The sequence below is a fragment of the Dendropsophus ebraccatus genome, chromosome 2 (assembly GCF_027789765.1).
Source record: "Dendropsophus ebraccatus isolate aDenEbr1 chromosome 2, aDenEbr1.pat, whole genome shotgun sequence".
NCBI classification, from domain to species: domain Eukaryota; kingdom Metazoa; phylum Chordata; class Amphibia; order Anura; family Hylidae; genus Dendropsophus; species Dendropsophus ebraccatus.
In genome coordinates, this window is record NC_091455.1 from 178,838,166 (window position 1) to 178,856,073 (window position 17,908).

The 17,908-nt window shown below is 41.2% G+C and overlaps 1 long non-coding RNA gene across 1 annotated transcript in view; it reads right to left on the minus strand.

The window, feature by feature from the left end:
• LOC138784790 (uncharacterized) overlaps positions 1 to 17,046 on the minus strand; it is a 42,850-nt gene extending 25,804 nt beyond the window's left edge. The window contains exon 1 of the long non-coding RNA XR_011361941.1: positions 16,957 to 17,046. This is a non-coding gene — a long non-coding RNA (uncharacterized lncRNA). The remainder of the gene's footprint in view (positions 1 to 16,956) is intronic.
• Between the last annotated feature and the right edge of the window lie 862 nt (positions 17,047 to 17,908).

Below are 17,908 nucleotides of genomic sequence, written 5' to 3' on the forward strand. Positions count from 1 at the left end.
CATCTCTCCACCCTCCAAGGAAAGCACCTACGTGTCCTATGTTATATTGTTCCCTGATTAGAATCCTGAGTGATCAGGGGGACGGAACATACAGAGACGTATTGCTGTATTTACTCCCTTCTACCGGCCTGTCCTAATCCAGAAACATTCAGCTGTACATAGAGCTAAAACTACGGTTGTTATTTGCCATAATAAACTGTATTAAAACATTAGCTAAAACACTGTTTGTTTGCTGTTTGATTAAAAAATGTGTCCATTATGTATTATTTGCTGTGAGTAATAGGTGTTACAGGAACGGACGCTTTGAACCCATTGACTTTTAGCATTTCTCCCTCAGGACACCACTAACATTCTGTCTTTCTGCGGACTGTGTGTTGCCGTTGACCTCTCTGGTCATTCTGGATTCTTTACATCATTCACAATACAGGACTCAACAACATAGTTCAATGCTTGGGCATTGGCACATGACCTTTAAAGGAATGTCATTGGGCTGAGGGAAAACCTAAAATTCAACACATTAAATACAAGATTATAGGCTAAAACTAACATAAGGGGCCCCCTCCTACCATGTGCCCTTTATAAAACCAACATCCCCTTATGTGGCCTTTGGTTGTGACTGCTTCCCTCTTAACCTGGGCAATTGCAGAAGCTGGCTTTTAGGAAACTTATATTGCATCTTATATTGCAACTGTATAAAATTGCATAAGTGCACACGCTCCTGCAATATACTTTAGCAGAAGATTGTATTATATTGTATAGAATATTTAGCCCTGTCTCTCTATCTTTTTTACCAAGTAATGGAATTTCTGTTGACGCATCATGGTAGCGGAACGGTAATGTTGCAGTACCAACAAGGACACTGGGGAGATTATGTTATGATTGTGATCCCGCTGTATAGAGCTCCAGTGACATCACATCTGGAATACTGTGCCCAGTTCTGGAGACCTCACCTACAAAAAGATACTGATAAAATAGAACAAAAATGGTAGCAGACGTCATACATGAAATATATCAGGAAAGACTTAAAGGGGTTGTCCAGCAAAATCTTTTTCTTTCAAATCAACTGGTTCAGAAAGTTATATAGATTTGTAATTTACTTGTACGCCTTGTACCTGTACGCCTTGGAAGCCTGTCCCCAGATGACCCTGGGCATACAGGTACGCCCTGTGTTATTATGCGCGCACTGGAGTGGGGTGCACTTCATAGTAGGTGGGGGCCAGCTGTAATCAGTAGCCGGGCCCTCAATGTTAATAGCAGGCTGCAGCGATCGCGCAGCAGCCTGTTATTAACCCCTAAACGCTGCCACCGCGGCATTAGGCTATGTTCACACTGCGTATATGTCCGGCCGCATATTTTCGCGGCCGGACATATACGTGGTAAACTCCGGCCGGAGATTAACGCTACTTGCGGCCGGCTACGTACGGACCGCGAACTTACGCCCGAAGTCTACTTACGCTTCCCGAGCGCCCTACGTAGCCATCTGACAGCGGTCTTTTACTTGGAAATCTTCGCCTAGCCCCGGACACCCCACAGAACCTTTTGGATCGGCACAAAAAGCTGCAAAAATGAAGAAATCACCACTACGTACGGGACTGCATGTAACGCTACGGGCGTAAGTTACGGCATTTTCGTCCGCAAATAATGGTCTGGTTCATTTTTTACGCCGCCGCGTACGATCCGGGCGTAAGTTCGTACGTGGTGTGAACTGTGCAGCCGTACTTCGTATACTTTCCATTATACGCAAACTACGTAAGTCTCCGGCCGCTTATTCACGGAACGCGCTACGGCCGGAAACTTACGTAGTGTGAACATAGCCTTAAAGTGTAAGTGACAGGGGAAGTGTGACTGCGGGGGTCACGATCGCTGTGTCGGACCGCCATAGGTCTCTTACCTCTCTCCGTGCGGTCCAATCGACTTTCTGCTCATTAAGTCGGCCACAGACAGGCTCAATGAGCAGAACGCCTATTACACTGATCAATGCTATGCCTATGGCATATCCGTGATTAGTGTATGCAATCTAATGATTGCATGTAAAAGTCTTCCAAGGGGACTTAAAGTGTGTAAAAAAAAACGTAAAAATGTTTTTTACAATACCCCAAAGCCCCTCCCCCAATAAAAGTTAAAATCACCCCCCTATCCCATAATATAAATAAAACATTTAAAAATAAATAAACATATAATATACCATAGCATGCGTAATTGTCTGATCTATTAAAATATAACAATCGCCATCCCGTACGGCAAACGCGGTAAATGAAAAGAGGGGGGAAAAATGCAGATTTTTTTTGTTACATTATATATAAAAAAAATTATAAAAAGTGATCAAAACGTCCGATCTACACAAATATGGTATTAGTAAAAACTAGAGATCATGGTGGAAAAAAATGACACCCCATACAGCTCCATAGGTTAAAAAGTAAAACCGTTATAAGAGTTACAATAGGGCCATTTTATTAATAATTAATTCCAAAAAACAAAAGGATTTCATTAAAAATTCATATATATTAGAAAATCTGTGTAAGCCTACATATGGTTGTGTTCGAACTGACCTATAGAATAATGGTATCATGTCACTAGAACTCTTAGAAGGGGAGAAGGAAAAAAACTAAAGCGCTAAAATGAAAATTGGCGCGGTCCACTGAGTCATTTTGGGCTTGGTCCTCAAAGGGCTAAGTATTTGAATCTGTATAGTTTGGAGGAAAGATGAGAAAAGGGAAGACATGATTGAAACCTTTAAATATGTTACGGGACTAAATAAGGTTCAAAAGTGAAGTGTTTTTAAGATTAAAAAAAAAACCCTCAACTCAAGAACAAAAGGACACAGTGAGAGGTTAGCTGGGGGAAAGATCAGAAGCAACGTGAGAAAATTTTACTTTACTGAAAGAGTAGTACATGCTTGGAACAAACTTCCAGCATATGTGGTAGATAAATCTACAATAGCAGAATTTAAACATAGGGATTCGCCTATATCTATCCTAAGATAATCAGAAAGGTAATACTAAAAGGGCAGACTAGATGGACCGAGTGGTCTTTTTCTGCCGACAATCTTCTATGTTTCTATTGTTGATTGGCTGGTTGGTTTATTGCTGCCATATTGTCAATGAATGAGTATGAATAAATATCCGTTCTATTATAAACTTGTGATGGTCAAAGAAGGCATAGTAAAATGCTGGCATTCCTCATCTATGGTGTTGTATAAACCATCCCACCTGTAGCCACAATCCCCCAAAAATATGCTATTATATTGGCTGAAATTATAACTATATGACCATGTATTAAGAAGTATATGGTCATTATTCTCTAATCCGACTCATTGGATCACCTCTGTGTTCTAGTTATTTCCATGGATCATTTATTATGAAATGTCATTTAGATATATGGTATAAGTGAAGAACACATTTTCAGCTTGTGAGCGTAGAGGTCAGATTCTTAGCCTGACTGTAGTATGACACACGCCATATAAGCCACACATAGAAAGGCAGACCGATAGTCTCTTCTTTCTACTATATATGGCATTAGGATAGCAGGATGACGTAAGATCAAGTTATGAATGTAACAGTGGTGAAATGTGGTTTCCACAAATAGGGCAATACTCTAAGGGGCTAACTAAACGCTGCTTAGCTTTATTACTCAGAAAAATGCAAAGATTTTTTTTAGCCAGACGACCAAGTGCTGCCATCAGGGGACACATATATATCTATTTATACATATATAAATCCTATTTTAATAGTATCTAGACTTTACTATGCTCTACAGTGCTGGACAATATCTTCTCCTTGGGAATAAACTGCTTTTATAAAGTTAGAACTTTCCGTATTCCTGCCAACTGGCCACATTTCTACAGTGGTGTAGAGTTTTTATAGATCTATTGTGACCTGATAGGTTATATGTATTACACTCTATTGCATCAATTGTTTTTGGATGGGATATTAGTCTGATACACAACATGATATTGAGCATATGACATTTTGTATGGCGATATAGTGATACACTGGTCCCATTAAATTGCAGCAATATGGTATTTGGGGTCCACATCAAATATGGTTGTATGCATAAAGTCTAAAAGGTCCCAATACACTTAAAAGTAAAAAGTGAACACATGAATGCTCAGCTCTGTCATATATTCATGTGTTTGAGGGATTTAGAAGAGATAGAAGTCAGCTGAATGTTTAGCTGACAGCTATTGAAGGTGTATAGATACCGTAAATCTCATTAGATCCTGTATTAAAGAGAAAGATGCGTGGTCAACCCCCGGCCAATATATTCATGCTTCTTCATACATTATCATGTGTTTTCAGCACGAAGGTAAAGTTCCCTGGATTCCGGGGTATCCATACAGAAGATAAAGCCAGATCCCTTCAGCTCTTTAAAATTCTTTCATATTTTATTGCAAAACAACCGATGTGTTTTTTAACCTTTCCGGTTATTAGTCATGGTATCTGGGCCTGGATTTGTTTGGGATAAATATACATCTGTCGGATCACCATAGAGTTAATAAACTCTTAGGTACCATCTCTGCAGGGGAAGCGTGTAAGTGACGCCGCTGTATTGGTAAGCGGTTGGTGATGGCCGCTACAGCGGCATCACTCTTCCCCTGCAGAGATGGTACCTAAGAGTCTATTTACTCTACGGTGATCCAACAGATCCCAAACAAATCCAGACCCAGATACCATGATTAGACCATGTTTTGACAGTATGTCACCTGTTCTCTAACCTTTACTTATTTCTATAGCTATAACCTATTCAACAGCATTGTACAGGGATTACCATATCAGTCCTTGTTGGGGCTCACAATCTAACCTCAGTATGTTTATGGACTGTGACACACACACTGGAAGAAGATAAAAACTCCATGCCTATGTTGCCATGGTTGGATATGAACCCGGGACCCTAGCTCTGCAAGACAACAATTGTTAAAGGGATTGTCCGGAATAATTTCTTAATGATCCATGACAGTAATGTATACTTACTAATACTTACTCTAACTAATCAGAGACTGGTGCTAGAGATAAAGTACCTGACAACCCCATGTTCAATGCTATAATTATTAGACAATGTCGCCAGAGCAGCCAGTCTGTCTTTGCAACTTTGCAAATTCCAAATTTAAAAACACCATAAAGTTAAGTATAATGTATGTGAATTGGAGGATAAGAGCCATATACATGTGCAGGACATAAAAGGCTGGAAGGAAGATGACAGGCGCTCCATAAGGTAAATTGTTTCAAAATGGTGAGTATGTTGTAAAGGTGACAATGAGATGTTTTTTTGTAGCTGTTTTCAAAGAAATTAGATTTATGAACAAAGGTCTTCCTATATTTTAACTCTAAGTAAGAGCTTTGAACGTTTTCCAGTAAACATGTGCAGTTACAGCTCCTCTGTTTCATCTTGAAGCTATGTTCACACGTCTTTTTTAGGTTAAAAACCTGCAGGGTTTTTTTTTATAATGATGGCCGTTAATAATAATGATAGTGATCATTACTGACGGCCGTCAATATAAAATAACGGCCTTTATTTCACCTAAAAAGACATTGATGGTACATAGCTTTATAGAGTATTCAAAGAGGTTTTCTGGGGAAAATTAACTTTCCCTATCCACAACGTTCTCCATATCGGGCCCCTGGCTGCTTTGTTATGAATAGAGCCGTGGGTATGGCACATGACCTGTTGCTCTATTCATTTCTGTGGAGCTGCTGGAAAGAGCCAAGTAAACCAGAAAGTGCTTACTCGCCTCTTTCTGGCAGCCCTATTCATTCCTATGAAGTCGCCGGAAAGAGCCGAGTAAGTGGAAAGTGCTTACTCAGCTTTTTCCGGCAGTTCTATTCATTCTTATGGAGTCACCGGAAAGAGCTGCGTAGTAGAACGGGCTTACTCTGCTCTTTCCGGCAGTTCTATTTATTCCTATAGAGTTGCTGGAAAGAGCCAAGTGGAAAGTGCTTACTCTTTCCAGCGGCTCCCTAGGAATGAATAGAAGCCGAGGCCCAATGCGGTGATCGGCAGGGGGTATGGAGGTCGGACCCACCATGATCTCTTATTTGTCCCCTATCCTGTGTATAGCGGACAAGTTAATTTTCCCTGGACAACCTCTTTAAGGCTAGACTTTCTAAACTAGACAGTTCCTGTAATGGCTAAATATTTTATCCACAATTTTGGGGTTTGCAGTATGTCCTAGAAGTATGTTAAATTACTGCACTTAAACCGACGAAGCTCACAAACTTATCTGCAGAAATGATAATTCCTTATTTAAACCTTATTGCAATGTAGTCATATGTGAGTCATCTAGACCCTATGGAAGATGAGTTCTCGCAGCGATAGAACACATGCTCGCTCACATTCCATTTGATGCACTTTTTTTTTTTTTTGTTTAACAAATACCTCAAATGACTAAATAGTATCCACACATCCGGCATCTGTCCAAATTGTTCTAAAATGATTTCATTGTGTTGACAATTACTTTATAGACTGGGGCTTTTTGTTGACAACCACACTCTATAGTGGTTATTAGTCATTTACTGACACCAATGGGAATATCTTCATTTCATGTTGAGTCATTTTCCCTTAATGAATATTGATAAATCATAAAAGAATAATTCCAAATGGGGAAAGGAAAACTCATACGTCTTACCCCCTTTCATTGATTTATTTCTGGTACTAACAATGGGAAAAGATGGATTCACGTCCTCTTAATGTGAAGCTATGGTCAAAAACTAAAACTGATGAACAATATTACAATGCAAAATAGTACCACTATATACAGACTATATACTATAGGGATAAAATACCTGCTTAACACAAGTGACTGCAAACATGTTATGGCACTATCACATACAACTGCACAGCTGAGCCTATGGAGCTGTGTCTGGTGAAAAGTGAAGAAACCGCAACACTCAATTTAATGTGCCGGACAGTGGGGATTTTGGTGGTTAGACCACCATGGTTTTAATACTAATTTCCTATCCTAAAGGTAGGCCATCGATATAAAAGTATCAAAAAACCAAAAAACTATATATATATATTTATATTATATATTTATTAGAGATGAGCGAATCTCGAGCATGCTCGAGTCGATACGAACCCGAACTTTCGGCATTTGATTAGCGGTGGCTGCTGAAGTTGGATAAAGCCCTAAGGCTATGTGGAAAACATGGATATAGTCATTTGCTGTATCCATGTTTTCCAGACAACCTTAGAGCTTTATCCAAGTTCAGCAGCCCCAGCTAATCAAATACCGAACGTTCGGGTTCGGATCGACTCGAACCCGAACCCAGTTCGCTTATCTCTAATGTTTATATATATTTATCAAACCTGCTTGATAAAGACGGTTTTGAGACCGTCGAAATTCGCACAAACTTGTTTCTTTTGCTGTGCTGCACGATGTTATATTTTTACACTTGATGGAATAAATTGATGGAATACATTTGTGCTGTGGAATATACTTTGGAATATTTAATTAAGTCCGTGGTCAGGACTTGTCTACAGGCACCGATTTACCATATTAACCATTGGAGTTTTTTTCTTTATTTTTTTTCTTTCAGTTGGCAGCAGGTACTTCAGCTTTTACATCAACATCAGCTAATAAGAATGTGAAACCAGGTCAAAAGATGTTAACAGCTGAAAGACACAGAAACATGGAAATGAAAAGAAGTGTGTGTTTAGGTGAGCAAACAACTCTCCATTAAAACTCTGCATTGAGCATCCAGCAGGTGTAAACATCCAGCTTGTCTGCAGAGCAGTAGCGTAATTTGGTGGGGGCAGAGGGGGCGGACGCTCCCGGGCCCACACAGGCAGGGGGCCCACTGAAGCTATTGCTTTTGCAGACAGACTTAACAAATGTCTATTGGCTGTAGATAGCCCTGGCCAGCAACCAGTGTTCCTGGGGGGCCCAAATGGCTACCGAATGTTGTTTCTGACCATTTAGCTGTATGCGCTTGTATGATAGGAGAACATACAGTTGAATGCAGCAGGGTGATTGACAAGGTGAGGAGAGCATTGGCTCTCCACCCTGCCAATGAATGTTGTGACCACAAGAGGCTGTTCCCTCCCTTAGAGCTGAGGGATATGGGTGATGTCACTCGTGTGCTCACAGAGCAGGGGGGAATTGACATCAGAAGACTAAAGTACTGCAACCGCACAGCAGGTAAGTATGGCTTTTTTCCCCTTAGTTATAAAGGAGGAGACCTATCGGGGTGGGTGGGGCTAACTCCTGGGAAGGATGTCATCTATGGGGGATGGGGGATGGAATGTGCTGGCTAACTGAAAAGGGGGTAACTAATCTGGAGGTGTAGTCTACTCACAGTGATGGGGGTGTCTAACAACCAGGAGTATTACCAGGGAGATTACTGCTGTGGAAGGGGGTGGCTGCATGGAGAATACATACCAGGGGGATTAACTACATGAGATGGTGCTGGAGGGGATGCCTACATGAAGGATACTACCTTTTTGGGGGGGAGTGGGGGGGATTGCTTGTACAGAGAGGTCTAAATACTAGATAGATGCACAGAGGGGAGTATAATTTCTATATGAGGGCAGAGAGGGCTCTAACTACTACTACAAAGAAACAGAGGGAAACAATAACTGTATTGGGGCACAGAAGGCCTAACTGCTATATGGGTGCACAGAGAAGCTGAACTTCAATATGAAGGTACAGAGGGGCCTAATTACTATATGGGGGTGCACAGGGAGGGTCTATCTATGGAGGAACAAGGGAGGATAATCTACTAAATTAGGGTATAGATAGTGGCCTTTTTACTATATGAGAGCATAGAGGAACCCTGCAAACTATATGAGGGCTAAAATTGGGTCTTAATACTACATGGAGGCATAAATTGGCTGCTCTCATATACCCTGTACACCATTACTATCATGGCTGATTTCTCCTATATATTTAATGTATTGTCATGTATTGTTTTTATGAATTAGTAAAGTCATTATTCCATTTAGATATGTTGCAGTAGTCTGGCTTTTTTGTATATCGGTTATTTAGTATGGGTGCCTTAGACTGCATGGGACTATTTATTGTTATTACCCAGCATTTGTACTATACATTTACTCTATTGGTACTGCGGGTATACCCTTCAGGTGTCACTGACCATCAGCTATGGTGCAGTCCTCATGCTGCCCAATAGATATAAGACAGATAGATATGAGATAAAGAGATAGAAGAATGGATGGATGGCTAATTAGAAGACAGAAACAGCACCATAGCTTCCTCTGTGTTGTTTGTGGTATAACAACTTGGTTCCATTCTCTTTTAGTGGAACTGAGCTGCACTGCCACATCCAAGCTTTAGAGGAGAGTAGCGCTGTTTCTGGAAAAAGGCAGCTATGTTTTTCAATGCTGGATAACCCCTGTAATTTTTACATGGTTATATATGTGAAATGTAGAAAGTTTTTTCCACTGTTCTCAGTCCCTGTTCACTATGAATAATGAAGTAGAAAATACCCTTTATTATTCGGAAAGCATTGTCATCTACAGAGGTTCCCTATAGATAACATAATTGGTTGGGGGCCCACTGAGACTCCCTCGCCCCCCCTAGGCTGAACCCCTAGCTACGCCCCTGCTGCAGAGACAGAATAGTCGGAGAGAAATGTAATCACCGGTGTCTTCTAGGACCACACACAGCAAAGGTGGAAAGCTAAGCAGACAAATGGGCTACCCAATCTGTCTTCTCTCAAGCCAAACCACAAGATGAGCAAACATCCATCATTAGGAGGAAAGACCCATACAAGGGCTCTCTTTCTGCAATTTAAATGCATGTTTAAAAAAAAAAATATATATATATATATATATATATATATATATATATATATATATTCAGTGGGGAAAAAAAGTATTTAGTCAGTCACCAATAGTGCAAGTTCTCCCACTTAAAAAGATGAGAGGCGTCTGTAATTTAAATCATAGGTAGACCTCAACTATGAGAGACAAAATGAGAAAACAAATCCCGAAAATCACATAGTCTGATTTTGTAAGAATTTATTTGCAAATTATGGTGGAAAATAAGTATTTGGTCACCTACAAACAATCAAGATTTCTGGCTCTCACAGACCTGTAACTTCTTCTTTAAGAGTCTCCTCTTTCCTCCACTCATTACCTGTAGTAATGGCACCTGTTTAAACTTATCAGTATAAAAAGACACCTGTGCACACCCCCAAACAGTCAGACTCCAAACTCCACTATGGTGAAGACCAAAGAGCTGTCAAAGGACACCAGAAACAAAATTGTAGCCCTGCACCAAGCTGGGAAGACTGAATCTGCAATAGGCAACCAGCTTGGAGTGAAGAAATCAACTGTGGGAGCAATAATTAGAAAATGGAAGACATACAATACCACTGATAATCTCCCTCGATCTGGGGCTCCACGCAAAATCTCACCCCGTGGGGGTCAAAATGATCACAAGAACGGTGAGCAAAAATCCCAGAACCACACGGGGGGACCTAGTGAATGAACTGCAGAGAGCTGGGACCAATGTAACAAAGCCTACCATCAGTAACACACTACGCCCCAGGGACTCAGATCCTGCAAAGCCAGACGTGTCCCACTGCTTAAGCCAGTACATGTCCGGACCCGTCTGAAGTTTGCTAGAGAGCATTTAGATGATCCAGAAGAGTATTGGGAGAATGTCCTATGGTCTGATGAAACCAAAGTGGAACTGTTTGGTAGAAACACAACTTGTAGTGTTTGGAGGAAAAAGAATACTGAGTTGCATCCATCAAACACCATACCTACTGTAAAGCATGGGGGTGGAAACATCATGCTTTGGGGCTGTTTCTCTGCAAAGGGGCCAGGACGACTGATCCAGAAATGAAAGAATGAATGGGGCCATGTATCATGAGATTTTGAGTGCAAACCTCCTTCCATCAGCAAGGGCATTGAAGATGAAATGTGGATGGGTCTTTCAATATGACAATGATCCAAAGCACACCGCCAGGGCAACGAAGGAGTGGCTTCGTAAGAAGCATTTCAAGGTCCTGGATTGGCCTAGCCAGTCTCCAGATCTCAACCCTATAGAAAACCTTTGGAGGGAGTTGAAAGTCCGTGTTGCCAAGCACTGATCTGCCCCAGCAGCCTGCTGCCTTATGAGTATTAGGGCAGGGCTCTGGCTAACCATCACTGCAGAGTACCAGAAAGTGACAACGTTGCTTGGGGAATGAGGAAAGAAAATTACCCTCATTCTCATCATCCCCTGCTTTATGGGAACATTACAGCAAGTTAGAGCCTTCTAAGACAAAGCAGCATGGAGGGCATTATAGAGCATTAATGAGCAGTTTCAACTATAGTATAAGCATTGGCTTATCAAACTTTCTGTTCTCGGACCGTCGATTCATATTGATGCTGGGGCCTCACAAACCAAAAAACTACTACGCAGTGCCAGACACTGCCATACAGTGAACATTACATGCCAGAGCAGCCAAATCAGCACACAGTGTAGAAATAAATACTACTCTACCTGAAGTAAACCAACATTCATAATTATAATGACTTGAGGAATATAGACAGGATGCCAGATAAGCCTGGTCCTGAAGGGGTGTAAGGACCTGGGAGATCATGGCCATGTGACCATGATCATGATATCATTACAGGTCCTTAAAGGGGTTTTCCAGTGCTACAAAAACATGGCCACTTTCTTCCAGAGACCGCTCTTGTCTCCAGTTCAGGTGCGGTTTGCTATTAAGCTCCATTCACTTCAATGGAACTGAGCAGCAAAGCCCCGCCCAAGCTGGAGACAAGAGCGGTGCTGTCTCTAGAAGAAAGTGGCCATGTTATTGTAGCGCTTTCACTTATAAGTACAAAGCCTACACTGTTAATGCAGGGCTGCCATTATCAGTGTAGTCTCTGCTTTGGAGTTCCTGCTGTATGCTGCAGGAGCCCTGTGCCTCATCAGACTGTTGTGCCGCACAGTATAAGAAGCTCTGATTTAAAGAGGACCTGTCACCCCCCCCGTGCCGGGGTGACAGGCTTCCGACCCCCTGTTAGATCCTCCTATACTTACGTGATCCCGCCGGGTCCCGCTTCCTGATGCGGTCGGGTCCCGGAGATATCAGCGCCCGAAGCCCGGCGCGCGCGCTGAGAGATGAGTCCGATGCCCATAGAGAATGACGGAGCATCGGACTCCCCATTCATTCTCTATGGGCATCTGACTCTGCTGTCAGCGCGCACGCCGGGCTTTGGGCGCTGATATCTCCGGGACCCGACCGCATCAGGAAGCGGGACCCGGCGGGATCACGTAAGTATAAAGGGATCTAACAGGGGGTCGGGAGCCTGTCACCCTGGCACTGGGGGTGACAGGTGTCCTTTAAGCAATGTGGTTACATATAACACTTTATAGAGATTTCAGTCAGGTCTCTCACACACACTTTTTGCCTCAGTCTCATATTGCAGCTCACTCCTCCTCCCCTCTCCATAGACTTTTTTGGCCAGCATGATGTGATGAGGAGGAAGGGAAGGAAGGAAGAGAGAAGCCTGATGAGAGGATGTTTCAGATGCCTTTGTACAATTTTACTAGCCTGTGTTTTGATATATCCTCATATATATCCTTGATATATTATCACTAGGTAAATGTGGATATGACAAGCACATTTTAAGGTCTAGTGGAAACTTCTGCTTTTTTAAACAATAATAGCACAATTCTAGAAACACAGTAAACAGACCAACAGCACAGTGATGAACATAGTACAATGGACCTCTGTCACTTTGTAATCCTCATAATAGCAAACAGTCAATAGATGACCCAGGACAATGTAAAGGAATTCAGCAGTCACCACTAACACTTCAGTCCTGTGAACGTAGCATCAGATTCCATCCCAGATGTCCGTAACATAAGGAATTGCCAGCCGTGGCACAACTCTCAGCAAGTCTTTGTCAAGCAATAAATCAGTGTGTAACAAGAGAATATACATATATACATGCTTAGTGATATCATAGTGCCATCTTACATAGTGAAAATAAATACATAAATTAAAAATATATATATATTTTTTTTTTATTAATGTATTTATTTTCACTATGTAAGATGGCACTATGATATCACTAAGCATGTATATATGTATATTCTCTTGTTACACACTGATTTATTGCTTGACAAAGACTTGTTGAGAGTTGTGCCACGGCTGGCAATACAAAAAGCATTGGTGATCACACTGTTGTACAATTGATTAAAAAAAAAAAGATAAAATATATATATATATAATTTTTTTTAATCAACTGTACAACAGTGTGATCAACTTTTTGTATACAGGAAATGGCATATTGAAATGGACTCCTTCTTAATATGTAATGGTGATCTTAGTTTGTTTTAGCAATTGTTCTCTAGCTACCATGTAAAAAATTTCAGTTTTTTTTATCATTCTCATCAATATTACAAAATAATTCTGAAATTTTGCAGTTCTGATCACTAGGCCTTAAACTAAGCTGATACTTTCTGTTCTGTACCGATCCCTTCTCAGCAGTCTCCTCCTTTTCACCACAGACAGGAATACTGTGAGAAGTGGCACCAATCTATAGATAAGGCACAATAGCTGAAGCTTACAGTTCGGCCTCCCCCTCCCTGTAGAAGGAGCTCTGGACAGGTCACAGAACATGCATTGAAAACATTCTCATTTTAGTGAGTGGGGTGTTTGCTAGTCTATTATATCTATTGGGCTTGCTGAAAAGCTTATGTCTAATTACTGTTACAAAACAACTCAGACAAGATATCTGCCCACGTAATACTGTACAAAAATTGTTTAGAAAAAACAAACATGTCTCAGTATCTGGCACTGATCAGTACAAAAAAAAATCTAGGCAATACATTCCCTTTAATTGTTTATTAAAAGACCACTGTGGCCTTTTCACCATTAGGCTATGTTCACAGGTGTACAAACAATGGCCTTTCTGCCATGAACAGCCATTGTTTGGCGCTACCTACGGACATAATTAATCATCATGATCATTAATTCCAGCCCTAAGTCGGGTTAAACACATCCATTTACGGCAGAACAGACGTTGTTTATGTAGTGTGTGAACATAGCCTTAAAGCGAATGTACCATCAGATACATGACCCACGGATAGATCGGCGCCAGCGCGGGGAAGCCAGTGCCACAGTCCATCTTTTGAATCGCGGCCGGTTCCCATGTACGGCGCTGTTCTATCCAAGGCTGGGGCTGAAGCACTGGAGGCGGCCTGGCCAGCCCCCAGTGGGAGGAATCCCCCACCCCTCTGTTAGGATTAATGGAGCATAGAGGGGCAGGGGATTTCTCCCACTGGGGGCGGCCCGGCCTGCCTCCATTGCTTGTATATTTTGTATAAATCACGGTGGTTGTTGCAAATTGATTTATACAAAACATACGTTGTGTGAAAATGTCATTATTATTATTATTATTATTATTATACTGTTGATCAAGATTAATATACTGTATCAAATCTTTTTCCTGCGGCTGCTAGGAAACGGAAACTCCCAAGTTATTGGTAGAGTACCCTGGGAAGCCACTGGAATATATTGATTTTATACATTTTTGTATGTTTTTTTGCTATTTGCACACTTGTCATTGATAACATTGTTTTATGATATTGAGTGTTTATTTGCTGAATTCGCCGCGCACTAATCTGCATTCTGTAAACTGTTACATCACCACCCCAAAAAAAAAAATTGAACAATTTCCCTAGAAAACCATTTTCCTTGTGTTTATTTTCCCTGTGCTTTTGCTGTAAATAATCTCCCTTTTATGTACACACCAATTGGCATTAAAAGCTTCAGGTACATTCTAGGGCAGGTGAAGCGATGACACCATATTGATGTATTGCTTGATGTCAGTACAGGAAAACCCAGGGGAATTCACAGGGCAGTAACCAGGAACTATCAATCAGAGCTACGCTGTGTTCTATTACATCCATAACGGACTGACTCCACCTAGTGAAGCCAGAGGGATCTGCTGCATTTGGAACTAATATGGCTCGCTTCTAACTAAAGTTTTGGGAAGCGACCTCAGTATATACAATACACGTGCTCTGATGCTATTCTTAGGGCCATTAAACCGTGCACATCTGAAAATCATCTGCGTCCTAGAAAGCAAAAACGTTGAAATAATAGGCGGCATCAGATCAACCTTAACTTAGATGAACTGCAATGTTCCATATGGTTAGACAGCGAGAGCCAATCAGCACAAACACAAGAATAGAAAAATCTACACAGAAATGCCTGCTTGGCCTCATATGCCTTTCATTATACACTATCCAGAGTGTATCATTATCGAAAGCTTTCCTCGTTCTCAAACTGCAGTATAATGTAGATATAATAGAAGCATGCTGGTAACAATTTATCATGTATGTATGTGTCATATCAATTACAATGTATGTAGTGTTATTCTGTGTACACCAGAACTATGCTTTCATGTGGAGCGAGTTGTACCTGGTAAATATAGACTAATGGCTGTCAAACACAAGCGCATTAGATTGTAAAAACAATGATTTGTAGAGTGCATTCTCTAAGCCCCCTTTTACATATGGGCATAATAATGGTGCTTTTCTGGGTCCTGGACTTATGTGAAATTGGCCTAAATTTGTATATTAGATACGTTAAAGGGGTTGTTCTAGTGTGTATATGCAAATGTGCTCCCACAGGGCTAAAATAATAAAGTACTCACCTGCCTTGATCCCCCACCGCTGCTGATCCTTCACTGCTCAGCACTTTCTGGTGTCTATCTCATTTCATTCAGCCAATGTCTAATGCAGAACACAGTCTTATCCCTTAACCCCTTCATGACCAAAGGTCATTGTAAGGCTATGTTCACACAACGTCAAAAATAGAGAAAAAGCGGCCGATTTTTATATTTAAAATAACATCCGTTTTTGCTGCGATTTAACTGACTGAAATGGCAATGCATTGAAGTCAATGGGAAGACGGACGTCCAATGCACACAGTGTATTGAATAACGGACATTTTTGCGGCGGACGTCAAAATAATGAACATGATCATTATTTTCGGACGTCATTTGCTAACAGCGGATGTTTTTTATTAGTAGTTCACACAGTTTTCCTTTTTCCGCCGTTCTTTTTCTGTCTTTACTATTAAATTCAATGGACTTTTCAATTAAGCCAAACCCAAAGGGCAATTAGTAACCCCAAACTAAAATAATGTACAAACACCATTCATTGCAAGGGGAGGCCAGGATGCTAAATAACGTCCGTTATTTTAGCCCCAAAATAACAGCCGTTTTAAAGAGCTAAAAAAAAACCTGTGAACATAGCCATACACAGATATCTAGGTCAAATGAAAGCAATTTTCCTCCTCGCCTTCTACAAGCCATAATGCTTTTATGGTTATATAGTTTATATTGCTATTGCAAAAGCATTGATCAGTGTTATCTGTGCTCTGCCTGAGGGCATACTCTATGAGAAGATCGCCAATCAAACAGGACGGATTATAGTATCATACCCCCACCTGTCAGAAAAAAAGTGATGCGGTTACTGACTTTCTTAAATGGTGCGATCACCACAGATCGCAACGTTTAAGGAGTTAATGACTGTCAGCTGTGTAATCGTGGCAGTGTGTCATTATGTCTGGATCCTGTTTGTGGGGCTGATCACATTAAAGCAGCCCCAAACACATTAAAACCCCTTCACAACAGGAACGTATATACACGTTCCTACTGCACTGCAGTAGGAACGTATATATACAGATGGCTGACGTGAAGGGGTTAATAAGTCATGGGATTCTTTGATCATGTCATTTAAGGATTTCTCATAGAGAATGCTGGGAAAAAATGTGACACATTTAGGCCCCTATTGCACAGAATGTTGGCTGATCACTTTTCTTTGTTGATATAGTATATTATAGAATTTAAAAAATACTGGAAAAACCAAACCAAACCTCTGTAAAATAAAATGCAATAAAAGAAGCCATACTACTTTCACAAATCCTGCTACTGTAATAGATGGACCTTGGGACCATGCTGATCGCTACTTTCTGGTCCCCGCCTCACCTGCTCAGCCAATCACTGCTAGCCACAACGACCAATCAAATGGATTTTCATTTCAGTATAGCTAAACTGAAAGCTGGAGACTGGTTGCTATGGGCTACACTTTGTTATAGTAGTTTATATGGATGGGGCCTAGTAACTGATAGATGGCAGTGATTTCTATGTAAGCTTCCTCCTAGGTGATAATAGTACCTCTCAGCTGTCATAGCCAGCGTAGGCTAAGCCTCTGTTCACATCTGTGTTTCCATCTGAGTATACAAGCCATAAAAAAGCAGAATAAACACAAGATTATAAAGGGTCATTCTCTATAATGTAACATCTGTTCACTGTGAGAATTACAGCGGCAAAACCAAAGCACCAAGAGGGAATGTGGTCGGAAGATGCGTTGGGCTTCTTATTATTTACTGCCATAAAGGATTTGTAAAGTTGAAAGTGCATTCCTATATCCAATAACAAATCACCAATACATATAAGAACTTGCCTTGAGTTGTTTTACCCTCTCAAGGTTTTTCGGCTATTTTTCCTCAAATGCTAAGGGGGCTTGCAAAATATCAATGCAAAACATAACCTTTATAGGAGCTGTAAGGCCTCATTCACACATCGTTTTTTCATGCTTTTTATCTTATTTATTGTACTCTGTAGAACAGCGATGGGACACCAGCAAAACTACAATTCCCATCAAGCCGAAAGGCCAAAGGTTCACCCACCCTTGGTCTTTATTGTCCATAGCAACCAATCACAGCTCAGCTCTTATTTTTAGGCTATGTTCACATAGTGTATGAGACTGGCCCGGCCAGGACACGGAACGGCCGGTCTCTGAAAAGATCATCCTGGCCGGCACTGCAGTACCGGGCGGATGATCTTTGGTGTCGCAGAGATCTGATGCCGGCGCATCTGCGCACGCCCACATCAGGACTCCCCACAGTTTTCAGCTGTTTACGGCGCCCCAAAAGAT